This window comes from Balaenoptera acutorostrata, chromosome 6, assembly GCF_949987535.1.
Source record: "Balaenoptera acutorostrata chromosome 6, mBalAcu1.1, whole genome shotgun sequence".
NCBI lineage: Eukaryota > Metazoa > Chordata > Mammalia > Artiodactyla > Balaenopteridae > Balaenoptera > Balaenoptera acutorostrata.
In genome coordinates this window covers 56,891,174-56,908,516 of record NC_080069.1, presented here as the reverse complement: position 1 = coordinate 56,908,516, position 17,343 = coordinate 56,891,174, and the positions used below count along the sequence as shown (strand labels likewise).

Here is a 17,343-nt window from a genome sequence, read left to right as displayed (position 1 = left end):
GGAATACTCTTAAACCTCCAGAGTTGTCTCTGTGTCCTTCTGTCCTCTCTGGACACAGAGAGATAACCTGTCCTTCAAACTCTAGCCACTTTGATCTCTGGACCTTTACCTTTGTCTCCTCACCTCAGGCAATCTGCTGGGCTCTATCCAAGTTCCCACTTCCATGGATGGCCAAGGAGGTCTTTCAAGGCAAAAGACAGGCAATATTAGGGTTCATCTCATGTTTCCTGAATCTCAGGAATCACTTTCCTTCTTTGCTTTATATACAGCATCTTAAAAGCCCACCTTTCATATAATTTTTTCTGACTTTTTGATTGTTTCGGGTAGGAGATTAAGCCTAGGCCCTGTCGCTTCATCTTGACAGGAAGCAGAAGTCTTGATATTGGGTTCTTGATTCAGGTTTGCAATTATGTAGATATAGCCTGCTTTGGGCTCCCACTTTGGGAACGTTGTTAAGCGCTTCTTTTATTTTTTTATTGAAGTATAGTTGATTTACAACGTTGTGCCAATCTCTGCTGTAGAGCAAAGTGACTCCGTTATACACATATATATAAAAAAACAATGTTACACACCTTTGATTCCTCCTCTCCCTACAACCGCCACAACCATTGGATTTCAAGAGATTAAATACTGTGTTGAACTATTGTCTTGGCATCTTCTTCCAAGCTGCTGACACCCATTGTGCAAGTTTGATGTATTGCCTGTTTGGAGGTTGGCACCTCTGCAGGCAAAGAAAACGATGACAGGATCACTACCTCTGAGAGAGAGAATATAACTATTTATTGTGAGGCACATTCTGATTTTATATATGTAAAAACATGAAAGGTTGTTGCTCTCAAAGTCGATTAAATATAGTATGTTGACTCTAGGGACAGTAGGACTTTCTAAGTGATTAGAGGTAAAGGTGAAGTCAAGGGTGATTCCAAGGTTTTTGGCCTAGGGAACTGTAAGGATGAAGTTCCTCAACTGTAGAGGAGGCTGCACCTTGTTTGGCCTGTCCAGTATGCATCCTCCAGTGTGCAAGGCTGATAAACAATGCGGTGGGGGGATTTGAAGGATTCAAATTCTTAGTTTCACATTGGTTTATTGGATATATTTTAAGAGTAATAAAGTTGTCATGAAGAGAAAAAATATACCATTCTAACCTCCTCAAGATTGGCAGACTACATTTTTATTGAACTGTAGTTGATTTACAATGTTGTGTTACTTTCTGGTGTACAGCAAAGTGATTCAGAGATAGATAGATATATATATACGCATACACATACACACACACATATATTCTTAGTTATATATATACACATATATATATTTTTCAGATTATATATATAATATATATATATACGTATTCTTTTTCATATTCTTTTCCATTATGGCTTATTACAGGATATTTAATGTAGTTCCCTGTGCTACACAGTAGGACCTTGTTATTTATCGATTTTATACATAGTAGTTTGTATCAGCTAATCCCAGACTCCTGATATATCCCTCCCCCACACCCCCTTTCCCCTTTGTAACCATAAGTTTGTTTTCTACGTCTGTGAGTCCGTTTCTGTTTTGTAAATGAGTTCATTTGTATCATATTTTAGATTCCACATATAAGGGATATCATATGGTATTTGTCTTTCTGTCTGACTGACTTCACTTAGTGTAATAGCCTCTCGGACCATCCATGTTGCTGCAAATGGCATTATTTCCTTTTTATATGGCTGAGTAGTATTCCACTGTGTGTGTGTTTGTGTGTGCATTCCACATCTTCTTTATCCATTCATCTGTCAATGGACATTTAAGTTGCTTCCACGGGCAAACTATTTTTATATGTACCCAACTGTATTAACAATGGCTCTTTCAGGACTTCCCTGCTGTCGCAGTGGTTTATAATCCGATTGCCAATGCAGGGCACATGGGTTCAAGCCCTGATCCGGGAAGATCCCACATGCTGCGGAGCAACGAAGCCCATGCACCACAACTACTGAACCTGCACTCTAAAGCCCAGGAGCCACAACTATTGAAGCCCACGCACCTAGAGCCTGTGCTCTGCAACAAGACAAGGCACCACAATGAGAAGACCACGCACCGCAACGAAGACCCAATGCAGCCAAAAATGAATAAATAAATTTATTATTTTTTTTAAAGGCACTTTCATTTAAAAAATACTAATAAGATTAAGTATCAGCCTCATACGCTTAGAGAGAAGAGTCCTTAAAAACATGAACTTACCAACAGATCTAAAAATAAGACAAACTCAGATACCAGAACGGAAAATCCTGTCTTTTCAAATATTATTATTGTCATTTTTCTCTGATACAGCAAAACATCACACTAATAAATCCACATATGACAAAATTAAAAACAAATCTAAACAGAAGCAAGAAGAACTACAATCCTGCAGCCTGTGGAACAGAAACCACATTCACAGAAACACAGACAAGATGAAAAGGCAGAGGGCTATGTACCCGATGAAGGAACAAGATAAAACCCCAGAAAAATAACTAAATGAAGTGGAGATAGGCAACTTTCCAGAAAAAGAACTCAGAATAATGAGAGTGAAGATGATCCAGGACCTCGGATAAAGAATGGAGGCAAAGATCGAGAAGATGCAAGAAATGTTTAACAAAGACGTAGAAGAATTAAAGAACAAACAAACAGAGATGAACAATGCAATAACTGAAATGAAAAATACACTAGAAGGAATCAATAGCAGAGTAACTGAGGCAGAAGAACGCATAAGTGACCTGAAAGACAGAATGGTGGAATTCACTGCTGTGGAACAGAATAACGAAAAAAGAATGAAAAGAAATGAAGACAGCCTAAGAGACCTCTGGGACAACATTAAACGCAACAACATTTGCATTATAGGGGTCCCAGAAGGAGAAGAGAGAGAGAAAGGACCAGAGAAAATATTTGAAGAGATTATACTCAAAAACTTCCCTAACGTGGGAAAGGAAATAGAGCCACCCAAGTCCAGGAAGCGCACAGAGTCCCATACAGGATAAACCCAAGGAGAAACACGCCGAGACACATAGTAATCAAATTGGCAAAAATTAAAGACAAAGAAAAATTATTAAAAGCAGCAAGGGAAAAATGACAAATAACATACAAGGGAACTCCCATAAGGTTAACAGCTGATTTCTCAGCAGAAACTCTACAAGCCAGAAGGGAGTGGCATGATATACTTAAAGTGAAGAAAGGGAAGAACCTACAACCAAGATTACTCTACCCGGCAAGGATCTCATTCAGATTCGATGGAGAAATCAAAAGCTTTACAGACGGGCTTCCCTGGTGGCGCAGTGGTTGAGAGTCTGCCTGCTAATGCAGGGGACACGGGTTCGAGCCCTGGTCTGGGAGGATCCCACATGCCGCGGAGCAGCTGGGCCCGTGGGCCACAATTGCTGAGCCTGCGCGTCTGGAGCCTGTGCCCCGCAACGGGAGGGGCCGCGATAGTGAAAGGCCCGCGCACCGCGATGAAGAGCGGTCCCCGCACCGCGATGAGGAGTGGCCCCCGCTTGCCGCAACTGGAGAAAGCCCTCGCACGAACCGAGGACCCAACACAGCCAAAGATAAATAAATAAATAAATAAATAAAAAAAATGTTTAAAAAAAAAAAAAAAAAAGCTTTACAGACAAGCAAAAGCTACGAGAATTCAGCACCACCAAACCAGCTCTACAACAAATGCTAAAGGAACTTCTCTAAGTGGGAAACACAAGAGAAGAAAAGGACCTACAAAAACAAACCCAAAACAATTAAGAAAATGGTCATAGGAACACACATATCGATAATTACCCTAAACGTGAATGTATTAAATGCTCCAACCAAAAGACACAGGCTTGATGAATGGATACAAAAACAAGACGCATATATATGCTGTCTACAAGAGACCCACTTCAGACCTAGGGACACATCCAGCATGAAAGTGAGGGGATGGAAAAAGATATTCCATGCAAATGAAAATCAAAAGAAAGCTGGAGTAGCAATACTCATATCAGATAAAATAGACATTAAAATAAAGAATGTTACAAGAGACAAGGAAGGACACTACATAATGATCAGGGGATCAATCCAAGAAGAGGATATAAAAATTATGAACATATATGCACCCAACATAGGAGCACCTCAATACATAAGGCAACTGCTAACAGCTATAAAAGAGGAAATCGACAGTAACGCAATAATAGTGGGGGACTTCAACACCTCACTTACACCAATGGACAGATCATCCAAAATGAAAACGAATAAGGAAACAGAAGCTTTAAATGACACAATAGACCAGATAGATTTAATTCTATTTAGAGGACATTCCATCCAAAAACAGCAGATTACACTTTCTTCTCAAGTGTGCACAGAACATTCTCCAGGATACATAACATCTTGGGTCACAAATCAAGCCTCAGTAAATTTAAGAAAATTGAAATCATATCAAGCATCTTTCTGACCACAACACTATGAGATAAGAAATGAATTACAATGAAAAAACCGTAAAAAACACAAACAGATGGAGGCTAAACAATACATTACTAAATAACCAAGAGATCACTGAAGAAATCAAAGAGAAAATCAGAAAATACCTAGAGACAAATGACAATGGAAACACGACGATCCAAAACCTAAGGGATGCAGCAAAAGCAGTTCTAAGAGGGAAGTTTATAGCTATACAAGCCTACATCAAGAAACAAGAAAAATCTCAAACAATCTAACCTTACACCTAAAGGAACTAGAGAAAGAAGAACAAACAAAACCCAAAGTTAGCAGAAGGAAAGAAATCATAAAGATCAGAGCAGAAATAAATGAAATAGAAACAAAGAAAAGAATAGCAAAGATCAATAAAACTAAAAGCTGGCTCTTTGAGAAGATAAACAAAATTAATAAACCATTAGCCAGACTCATCAAGAGAAAGAGGGAGAGGACTCAAATCAATAAAATTAGAAATGAAAAAGGAGAAGTTACAACAGACACCGCAGAAATACAAAGCATCCTAAGAGACTACTACAAGCAACTCTATGCCAATCAAATGGACAACCTGGAAGAAATGGACAAATTCTTAGAAAGGTATAACCTTCTAAGACTAAACCAGGAAGAAATAGAAAATATGAACAGACCAATCACAAGCAATGAAATTGAAACTGTGATTAAAAATCTTCCAACAAACAAAAGTCCAGGACCAGATGGCTTCACAGGTGAATTCTATCAAACATTTAGAGAAGAGCTAACACCCATCCTTCTCAAACTCTTCCAAAAAATGGCAGAGGAAGGAACACTCCCAAACTCATTCTATGAGGCCACCATCACCCTGATACCAAAACCAGACAAAGATACTACAAAAAAAGAAAATTACAGACTAATATCACTGATGAATATAGATGCAAAAATCCTCAACAAAATACTAGCAAACAGAATCCAACAACACATTAAAAAGATCATACACCATGACCAAGTGAGATTTATCCCAGGGATGCAAGGATTCTTCAATATATGCAAATCAATCAATGTGATACACCATATTAACAAACTGAAGAATAAAAACCATATGATCATCTCAATAGATGCAGAAAAAGCTTTTGACAAAATTCAACACCCATTTATGATAAAAACTCTCCAGAAAGTGGGCCTAGAGGGAACCTACCTCAACATAATAAAGGCCATATGTGACAAACCCACAGCAAACATCATTCTCAATGGTGAAAAACTGAAAACATTTCCTCTAAGATCAGGAACGAGACAAGGATGTCCACTCTCACCACTATTATTCAACATAGTTTTGGAAGTCCTAGACGTGGCAATCAGAGAAGAAAATGAAATAAAAGGAATACAAATTGGAAAAGAAGAATTAAAACTGTCACTCTTTCCAGATGACATGATACTATACATAGAGAATCCTAAAGATGCTACCAGAAAACTACTAGAGTTAATCAATGAATTTGGTAAAGTTTCAGGATACAAAATTAATGCACAGAAACCTCTTGTATTCCTCTACACTAATGATGAAAAATCTGATAGAGAAATTAAGGAAACACTCCCATTTACCACTGCAACAAAAAGAATAAAATACCTAGGAATACACCTACCTAGGGAGACAAAAGACCTGTATGCAGAAAACTATAAGACACTGATGAAAGAAATTAAAGATGATACCAACAGATGGAGAGATATACCATGTTCTTGGATTGGAAGAATCAATATTGTGAAAATGACTATACTACCCAAAGCTATCTACAGATTCAATGAAATCCCTATCAAATTACCAATGGCATTTTTTACAGAACTAGAACAAAAAATTTTAAATTTGTATGGAGACACAAAAGATCCCGAATAGCCAAAGCAGTCTTGAGGGAAAAAAATGGAGCTGGAAGAATCAGACTCCCTGACTTCAGACTATACTATAAAGCTACAGTAATCAAAAAAATATTTTACTGGCACAAAAACAGAAACATAGATCAATGGAACAAGACAGAAAGCCCAGAGATAAACCCACTCACCTATGGTCAACTAATCTATGACAAAGGAGGCAAGGATATACAATGGAGAAAAGACAGTCTCTTCAACAAGTGGTGCTGGGAAAACTAGACAGCTACATGTAAAAGAAAGAAATTAGAACACTCCCAAACACCATACACAAAAATAAACTCAAAATGGATTCGAGACCTAAATATAAGACCGGACACTGTAAAACTCTTAGACGAACACATAGGAAGAACACTCTTTGACATAAATCACAGCAAGATCTTTTTTGATCCACCTCCTAGAGTAATGAAAATAAAAACAAAAATAAACAAATGGGACCTAATGAAACTTAAGAGCTTTTGCACAGCAAAGGAAACCATAAACAAGACGAAAAGACAACCCTCAGAGTGGGAGAAAATATTTGCAAACGAATCAACGGACAAGGGATTAATCTCCAAAATATATAAACAGCTCATGCAGCTCAATATTAAAGAAAACAAACAACCCAATCCAAAAATGGGCAGAAGACCTGAATAGACATTTCTCCAAAGAAGACATACAGATGGCCAAGAAGCACATGAAAAGATGCTCAACATCACTAATTATTAGAGAAATGAAAATCAAAACTACAATGAGCTATCACCTCACACCAGTTAGAATGGGCATCATCAGAAAATCTACAAACAACAAATGCTGGAGAGGGTGTGGAGAAAAGGGAACCCTCTTGCACTTTTGGTGGGAATGTAAATTTGATACAGCCACTATGGAGAACAGTATGGAGGTTCTTTAAAAATCTAAAACTAGAATTACCATATGACCCAGCAATCCCACTACTAGGCATATACCCAGAGAAAACCATAATTCAAAAAGGCACATGCACCCCAATGTTCATTGCAGCACTATTTACAATAGCCAGGTCATGGAAACAACCTAAATGCCCATTGACAGACGAATGGATAAAGAAGATGTGGTACATATGTACAATGGAATATTACTCAGCCATAACAAGGAATGAAATTGAGTCATTTGTTGTGACGTGGATGGATCTAGAGACTGTAATACAGAGTGAAGTAAGTCAGAAAGAGAAAAACAAATATCGTATATTAACGCGTTTATGTGGAGCCTAGAAAAATGGTACAGATGAACTGGTTTGCAGGGCAGAAATTGAGACAGAGATGTAGAGAACAAATGTATGGACACCATGGGGAGAAAGCGGTGGGGGGGAGGTGGTGGTGGTGTGATGAATTGGGTGTTTGGGATTGACATGTATACACTGATGTATATAAAATTGATGACTAATAAGAACCTGCTGTATTAAAATATATATATATATATATTATTCAAGTCAAAAAAAATCCATAAAAGAAAAAAATTAATAATCTGGACTATATAAAAAATTGAAAAAAAATAAAATCAAAGAGCATCCCATCCCCTTGTCAGAAAAAAAAAGCAAATCTAAAATGTTTATAGAAAATTGTGGATTATATATACCTCTGTAAATTTTTTGAGGAAATATTTTAGGTACAATCCTTGAGGACAGTGTTCTTGAGAAAGAGCTTTTGTATCCCATATATGTGAAATGACCGAATTTATGATTCCCATGGAAAGCTTGTCCATTTAACTGAGAAAGAGGTTATCTAATTTCTGAAGCAGGTCTTTCAGAATTGTTGATTAATCACCTTTAAATATATTCTGATGACTGGCATCATGGTTCTGTCAACAAAGCCAGAATAGATTAGAGCAGATTCATTTGAACATAGTGCAGTGTGCCTTTACGGGAAGGTTACCCAAGGAATGCACAACGCGGTGAGAGAGAATGTAGCCACCTGCCTTGCCAGCCATACCAACTAAATTAATCATTGAGAAGGCAGGTGATGAAACCAGCCTTCTCACACATTCTCCAATGTCTTTTTTTTAACCATTTTTTAAATTGAAGTATAGTTAATTTACAATGTTGTGTTAGTTTCAGGCACACAGCAAAGTGATTCAGTTACACATATACACATATTCTTCTTCAGATTCTTTTCCATTATAGGTTATTACAAGATATTGAGTATAGCCCCCTGTGCTATACAGTAGGTCCTTTTTTTAATTTTATATATAGTAATGTATATATGTTAATCCCAAACTCCTAATTTATCTATTCCCCACCTCCGACCCCCGCTACCCACTTTGGTAACCATAAGTTTGTTTTCTATGTCTGTGAGTCTATTTCTGTTTTGTAAATAAGTTCATTTGTATCATTTTTTTTAGATTCCACATATAAGTGATATCACATGATATTTGTCTGACTTCGCTTAATATGATAATCTCTAGTTTCATCCATATTGCTGCAAATGGCATTATTTCATTCGTGTTTATGGCTGTGTAATATTCCATTGTATATTGGAATCGTCTTTATCCATTCCTCTGTCGATGGGCATTTGTTTCCATGTCTTGGCTATTGTAAATAGTGCTGCAATGAACATTAGGGTGCATGTATCTTTTTGAATTATGGTTTTCTCCATATATATGCCCAGGAGTGGGATTGCTGGATCATATGGTAGCTCTATTTTTAGTTTTTTAAGGAACCTTCATACTGTTCTCCGTAGTGACTGCACTGATTTACATTCCCACCAGCAGTGTAGGAGAGTTCCCTTTTATCCATACCCTCTTCTCTAATGTCTTAAACACCTCTCTGTGCACAATACTGTATTAAATGGCAAGTAGAAGAATCTTCCAACCCATCTCTAATCATTGAGAATTTATCATCAAATGAGACAATTATTAATAAATCTACGGCTCAAAGACTGGCTTTTTATCAGCATGCAGCAAATAAAAATAATTTTTTTTTCCTATCTTGCTGTTTGGCAAATGAAGAACACCATATCTTAAAGTATATTCTGAGACGTATCAGCTGGTGTGAAAAGATGATACGTAAGAAAATGTTTCCCTGGGTAAACACATTGGGAACACAGTTAAATAGAGTGAAATGGATTTCTTTGGTTCAGGGATCTTAAGATATTAATTAATGTGCTTTGGAATTTCCATGATTGGGGTATAGTATGTGGTATTTCCCTGCGTATTTTATCTTAGGTCCCTTTTTCAGGAACCATCTTGCAGGGCTGATGCTTTGTCTTCTTTGTCACTGATTATGTGGTACCTAGTATGAAGCCTGACACTAGGAGACACTCAAAAAGTATCTGTGGCATAAAGTAATGAATTTGCTGATTGCCTGATGACCTGCCAGTTGTCTATTAGCCCTTTATAGAAGCACAGAAGAAGAGGCTGTGACTCTTCCTACGTCTGGTGCTGTGTACTGCTGACTGTTCATGTCGGCACCAGACTAAGTTCTCTGTATTTCTCTTTGACTTGGCAAGTGCAGAGAGGCATCTGGAGACATTCCATTCTTGCCTGGCCCGCTCTCTCCATCCTACCCTCTTCCCTCAACAACCTTGTAGGTTCCTCCCCATCTTCCTCGGGGAGTATACAAAGGCGGCGACTGTGTCAGCCGAAAGCTTGCGTTAATGCCCCCGGCTTGTGGAATGTGAGTCACTTCTCAGCAGAACAAGAGCGAGGCTGCCTGAGCCATGTGGGGGTCAGAAGCCCGCTGCTGAGCACTGCAGAGCCACACAGAAAGCTTTCCTTCTACTTGCACTTTACTTGACCTGTGGCTCAACAAAGACTTTCTATTTCTAGAAATCCCATTGTCTTAACTGCTTTGAATTTCTTTTGTAAACTTAAAAACCCATGTCTTTATACAAGGCATTTAAAGCTCTGTGAGCCCGGTCTGAACATTTGTTGTTCCTTTTCTATATTCCCCTTACGTAGTATTTTGTTCTTCTATGCCACAAACTCTTAGCTATCCGAAATTCAACCTTTTCTTTAACAATGCCTGAATTAAAAACAGCTAAAATGTTGTAGTGTGTGTAGCATATTCAACATTGTAGACAACTTGATAAATGTAACCTTTTAGGGAAGGAATTGAGAGCATATGATTCTTCTTTCTCATTCAGCTGGCTATGTGCTAGGGGTCTTGGAGCGTTTAAAAACATCAAAGTAAACGGTATTTCAGTTCCTATCCTTAAAGAGACTTGGAATAGAGAAATAAAATGATGTGTACAAAATACTGTGTTCCACGCTGTACATCTATAAATGGTATACATATCTATAGCCATACGTATATCTGTTCACAAAAATATTATAAAGTAGGTGTTGCTTTCCCTGTTTTACAAACAGAGAAACTAAGGATCAGAGAAGTTAAGGAACTTCTGAAATTCATTTATTGAAATTAAGTTCTCCTAAAGACAGGATGATAATGTTAAGATTCAGAGAAATTGGCTAGCTTTGGGGATTCCTTTATTTAAATGAAATTCTTCCAGTGATAGGATGATAATGTATAATATTAGAAAGACATATGTGAAACAGAATTTCACAGAGCTTCTGAATATGCTGGTGAGTTTTAAAATAACTGCCTTTCCCTTGTCTTCTGGAATACCCCCCTGTTCTTTGACCTTGGGTTACTCATTATACTTCTCAGAGACTTGATTTCTTCATCATAAAATCGGGATGGTAGCATCCTCTTTGCCCATGTTACAAGTTTGGGGTGAAGGAATAAATAGTATATTTTAGGAGAAGTGAAACTCTTCAGTGCCATGTAAATATAAGGTATTATTGTCACAAATAGAGTTCTAAATAAAAATGTCTGTGATGTGATTGGGATGTGTGTAATACACCTCTAATTTTTTAACAGATGTAGAATTGGGGAGTGCTTCCACTGAATTGTGGCTACGTTTTCAAGTAGGATGAAAATTAACTAATTTTTAAAATAATCTCTAAATCAGCAATTTTTTAAAATTTTCGAAATAAAGAGGGAGTGTCAGGGGAATGTTAATAACCATTTATGGGACATTCACTATGTATAGTATTAGATGTAGATAGTGTAAAGCAGGGGCCTGCAACCCCTGGGCCGCGGACTGGTACCAGCTCAAGGCCTGTTAGGAACTGGGCCGCACAGCAAGAGGTGAGCTGCAGGTGAACGAGCGAAGCTTCATCTGCCTCTCCCCATCGCTCGCATTACCGCTTGAACCTTCCTCCCTTCCCAATGCCCGGCCATGGAAAAATTGTCTTCCATGAAACCGGTCCTTGGTGCCCAAAAGGTTCAGGTCCACTGGTATAAAGTATATTAAAGAACTGGAATGCATGATTTCTGCCCTAGAAAGTTTAAAAAATACAAATATATTCTCTTCTATTCTTTTTTTTTTTAACATCTTTATTGGAGAATAATTGCTTTAAAATGTTGTGTTAGTTTCTGCTGTATAACAAAGTGAATCAGCTATACGTATACATATATCCCCATATCCCCTCCCTCTTGTGTCTCCCTCCCATTCTCCCTATCCCACCCCTCTAGGTGGTCACAAAGCACCGAGCTGATCTCCCTGTGCTATGCGGCTGCTTCCCACTAGCTATCTATTTTACGTTTGGTAATGTATATATGTCCATGCCACTCTCTCACTTCATCCCAGCTTACCCTTCCCCCTCCCCGGGTCCTCAAGTCCATTCTCTACGTCTGTGTCTTTATTCCTGTCCTGCCCCTAGGTTCTTCAGAACCTTTTTTTTTTTTTAGATTCCATATATATGTGTTAGCATACCATATTTGTTTTTCTCTTTCTGACTTACTTCACTCTGTATGACAGACTCTAGGTCCATCCGCCTCACTATAAATAACTCAATTTTGTTACTTTTTATGGCTGAGTAACATTCCATTGTATATATGTGACACATCTTCTTTATCCATTCATCTGTCGATGGACAGTTAGGTTGCTTCCATGTCCTGGCTATTGTAAATAGAGCTGCAGTGAACATTGTGGTACATGACTCCTTTTAAATTATGGTTTTCTCAGGGTATATGCCCAGTAGTGGGATTGCTGGGTCATATGGTAGTTCTATTTTTAGTTTTTTAAGGAACCACCATACTGTTTTCCATAGTGGCTGTATCATTTACATTCCCACCAACAGTGCAAAAGGGTTCCCTTTTCTCCACGTCCTCTCCAGCATTTATTGTGTGTAGATGTTTTGATGATGGCCATTCTGACTGGTGTGAAGTGATACCTCACTGTAGTTTTGATTTGCATTTCTCTAATGATTAGTGATGTTGAGCATCCTTTCATGTGTTTGTTGGCAATCTGTATATCTTCTTTGGAGAAATGTCTATTTAGGTCTTCTGCCCATTTTTGGACTGGGTTGTTTGTTTTTTTGATATTGAGCTGCATGAGCTGCTTGTATATTTTGGAGATTAATTCTTTGTCAGTTGCTTCATTTGCAAATATTTTCTTCCATTCTGAGGGTTGTCTTTTCGTCTTGTTGATGGTTCCCTTTGCTGTGCAAAAGATTTTAACGTTCATTAGGTCCCATTTGTTTACTTTTATTTCCATTTCTCTAGGAGGTGGGTCAAAAAGGATCTTGCTGTGATTCATGTCATAGAGTGTTCTGCCTGTGTTTTCCTCTAAGGGTTTTATAGTGTCTGGCCTTACGTTTAGTTCTTTAATCCATTTTGAGTTTATTTTTGTGTATGGTGTTAGGGAGTGTTCTAATCTCATTCTTTTACATCTAGCTGTCCAGTTTTCACACCACCACAATTGAAGAGCTGTCTTTTCTCCATTGTGTATTCTTCCTCCTTTATTAAAGATAAGGTGACCATATGTGGGTGGGTTTATCTCTGGGCTTTCTATCCTGTTCCATTGATCTATATTTGTGTTCTTGTTCCAGTACCATACTGTCTTGATTACTGTAGCTCTGTAGTATAGTCTGAAGTCCGGGAGCCTGATTCTTCCAGTTCTGTTTTTCTTTCTCAAGATTGCTTTGGCTCTTCAGGGTCTTTTGTGTTTCCATACAGATTGTGAAATTTTTTGTTCTAGTTCTGTGAAAAATGCCATTGGTAATTTGATAGGGATTGCATTGAATCTGTAGATTGCTTTGGGTAGTATAGTCATTTCCACAATGTTGATTCTTCCAATCCAAGGACATGGTATATCTCTCCATCTGTTTGTATCATCTTTAATTTCTTTCATCAGTGTCTTATAATTTTCTGCATACAGGTCTTTTGTCTCCTTAGGTAGGTTTATTCCTGGGTATTTTATTCTTTTTGTTGCAATGGTAAATGGGAGTGTTTAATTTCTCTTTCATATTTTTCATCATCAGTGTATAGGAATGCAAGAGATTCCTGTGCATTAATGTTGTATCCTGCTATTCTACCAAATTCATTGATTAGCTCTAGTAGTTTTCTGGTAGCATCTTTAGGATTCTCTCTGTATAGTGTCATGTCAACTGCAAACAGTGACATGTTTACTTCTTTTTTTCTGATTTGGATTCCTTTTATTTCTTTTTCTTCTCTGATTGCCATGTCTAAAACTTCCAAAACTGTGTTGAATAATAGTGGTGAGAGGAGTCAACCTTGTCTTGTTCCTGATCTTAGAGGAAATGGTTTCAGTTTTTCACCATTGAGAACAATGTTGGCTGTGGGTTTGTCATATATGGCCTTTATTATGTTGAGGTAAGTTCCCTCTATGCCTGATTTCTGGAGGGTTTTTATCATAAGTGGGTGTTGAATTTTGTCAAGAGCTTTTTCTGCATCTATTGAGATGATCATATGGTTTTTATCCTTCAGTTTGTTGATATGGTGTATCACATTGATTGATTTGCATATGTTGAAGAATCCTTGCATTCCTGGGATAAACCCCACTTGATCATGGTGTATGATCCTTTTAATGTGCTGTTGGATTCTGTTTGCTAGTATTTTGTTGAGAATTTTTGCATCTATGTTTATCAGTGATATTGGCCTGTAGTTTTCTTTTTTTGTGACATCTTTGTCTGGTTTTGGTATCAGGGTAATGGTGGCCTCGTAAAATGACTTTGAGAGTGTTCCTCCCTCTGCTATATTGTGGAAGAGTTTGAGAAGGATAGGTGTTAGCTCTTCTCTAAATGTTTGATAGAATTCACCTGTGAAGCCATCTGGTCCTGGGCTTTTGTTTGTTGGAAGATTTTTAATCATAGTTTCAATTTTAGTGCTTGTGATTGGTCTGTTTATATTTCCTATTTCTTCCTGGTTCAGTCTCAGAAGGTTGTGCTTTTCTAAGAATTTGTCCATTTTTTCCAGGTTTTCCATTTTATTGGCATAGAGTTGCTTGTAGTAATCTCTCATGATCCTTTGTATTTCTGCAGTGTCAGTTGTTACTTCTCCTTTTCTATTTCTAATTCTATAGATTTGAATCTTCTCTCTTTTTTTCTTGATGTGTCTGGCTAATGGTTTATCAATTTTGTTTATCTTCTCAAAGAACCAGCTTTTAGTTTTATTGATCTTTGCTATCATTTCCTTCATTTCTTTTTCATTTACTTCTGATCTGGTTTTTATGATTTCTTTCCTTCTGCTGACTTGGGGTTTTTTTTGTTCTTCTTCCTCTAATTGCTTTAGGTGTAAGGTTAGGTTGTTTATTTCAGATGATTCTTGTTTCTTGAGGTAGCATTGTATTGCCATAAACTTCCCTCTTAGAACTGCTTTTGCTGCCTCCCATAGGTTTTTCGTCATCGTGTTTTCATTGTCATTTGTTTCTAGGTATTTTTTGATTTCCACTTTGATTTCTTCAGTGATCTCTTGGTTATTTAGTAGCATATTGTTTAGCCTCCATGTGTTGTATTTTTTACAGATTTTTTTCCTGTAATTGATATCTAGTCTCATGGCATTGTGGTCAGAAAAGATACTTGATATGATTTCAATTTTCTTAAATTTACCGAGGCTTGATTTGTGACCCAAGATATGATCTATCCTGGAGGATGTTCCATGAGCACTTGAGAAGATAGTGTATTGTGCTATTTTTGGATGGACTGTCCTATAAACATCAATTAAGTCCATCTTGTTTAATGTGTCATTTAAAACTTGTGTTTCCTTATTTATTTTCATTGGTGATCTGTCCATTGGTGAAAGTGGGGTGTTAAAGTACCCTACTATGATCGTGTTACCGTCGATTTCCCCTTTTATGGCTGTTAGCATTTGCCTTATGCATTGAGGTGCTCCTATGTTGGGTGCATAAATATTTACAATTGTTATATCTTCTTCTTGGATTGATCCCTTGATCATTATGTTGTGCCCTTCTTTGTCTCTCGTAATACTCTTTATTTTAAAGTCTGTTTTGTTTGATATAGGAATTGCTGCTCCAGCTTTCTTTCGCTTTCCATTTGCATGGAATATCTTTTTCCATCCCCTCACTTTCAGTCTGCATGTGTCCCTGGGTCTGCAGTGGGTCTCTTGTAGACAGCATATATACAGGTCTTGTTTTTATATCTATTCAGCCAGTCTGTGTCTTTTGGTTGGAGCATTTAATCCATTTACATTTAAGGTAATTATCGATATGTTCCTATTACCATTTTCCTAATTGTTTGGGTTTGTTATTGTAGGTCTTTTCCCACTCTTGTGTTTCCTGCCTAAAGAAGTTCGTTTAGCATTTGTTGTAAAGCTGGTTTGGTGGTGCTGAATTCTCTTAGCTTTTGCTTGTCTGTAAAGGTTTTAATTTCTCCGTCAAATCTGAATGAGATCCTTGCTGGGTAGAGTAATCTCGGTTGTTTTTCCCTTTCATCACTTTAAATACGTCCTGCCACTCCCTTCTGGCTTGCAGAGTTTCTGCTGAAAGATCAGCTGTTAAGCTGAATCCCCTTAAGATTCCCTTGTATGTTATTTGTTGCTTTTCCCTTGCTGCTTTTAATATTTTTTCTTTGTATTTAATTTTTGATAGTTTGATTAATATGTGTCTTGGCGTGTTTCTCCTTGGCTTTATCCTGTATGGGACTCTCTGTGCTTCCTGGACTTGATTGGCTATTTCCTTTCCCATGTTAGGGAAGTTTTCAACTATAATCTCTTCAAATATTTTCTCAGATGCTTTCTTTTTCACTTCTTCTTCTAGGACCCCTATAATTCGAATGTTGGTACATTTAATGTTGTCCCAGAGGTCTCTGAGACTACCCTCAAGTCTTTTCATTGTTTTTTCTTTATTCTGCTCTGTGGTTGTTATTTCCACTCTTTATCTTCCAGGTCACTTATTCGTTCTTCTGCCTTAGTTATTCTGCTCTTGATTCCTTCTAGAGAATTTTTAATTTCGTTTATTGTGTTGTTCATCATTGTTTGTTTGCTCTTTAGCTCTTCTAGGTCCTTGTTAAATATTTCTTGTATTTTCTCCATTCTGTTTCCAAGATTTTGAATCATCTTTACTATCATTGCTCTGAATTCTCTTTCAGGTAGACTGCCTATTTCCTTTTCAGTTGTTTGGTCTGGTGGGTTTTTACTTTGCTCCTTCATCTGCTGCGTATTTCTCTGTCTTCTTATTTTGCTTAAGTTACTGTGTTTGGGGTCTCCTTTTTGCAGGCTGCAGGTTCGTAATTCCTATTGTTTTGGGTGTCTGCCCCCAGTGGGTAAGGTTGGTTCAGTGGGTTGTGTAGGCTTCCTGGTGGAGGGGACTGGTGCCTGTGTTCTGGTGAATGAGGCTGGATCTTGTCTTTCTGGTATGCAGGACCGTGTCCAGTGGTGTGTTTTGGGGTGTCTGTGAAGTTTTTATGATTTTAGGCAGCCTCTCTGCTAATGGGTGTGGTTGTGTTCCTGTCTTGCTAGTTGTTTGGCATGGGGTGTCCAGCACTGGAGGTTGCTGGTCATTGAGTGGAGCTGGGTCTTAGCATTGAGACAGAGATCTCTGGGAGAGCTCTCGCTGATTGATATTACATGGGGCCAGGAGGTCACTGGTGGTCCAATGTCCTGAACTCGGCTCTCCCACCTCAGAGGCTCAGAGCTGACACCTGGTTGGAGCACCAAGACCCTTTTGGGAAGTCTGAGGTCTTCTGCTCACATTCAGTAGGTGTTCTGTAGGAGTTGTTCCACATGTAGAT

The 17,343-nt window shown here is 37.9% G+C and overlaps 1 protein-coding gene across 2 annotated transcripts in view; it reads left to right on the top strand.

Moving 5' to 3' along the window:
- Window positions 1-17,343, top strand: part of ADAMTSL1 (ADAMTS like 1) — a 467,116-nt gene that overhangs the window by 160,614 nt on the left and 289,159 nt on the right. The window lies entirely within an intron of this gene.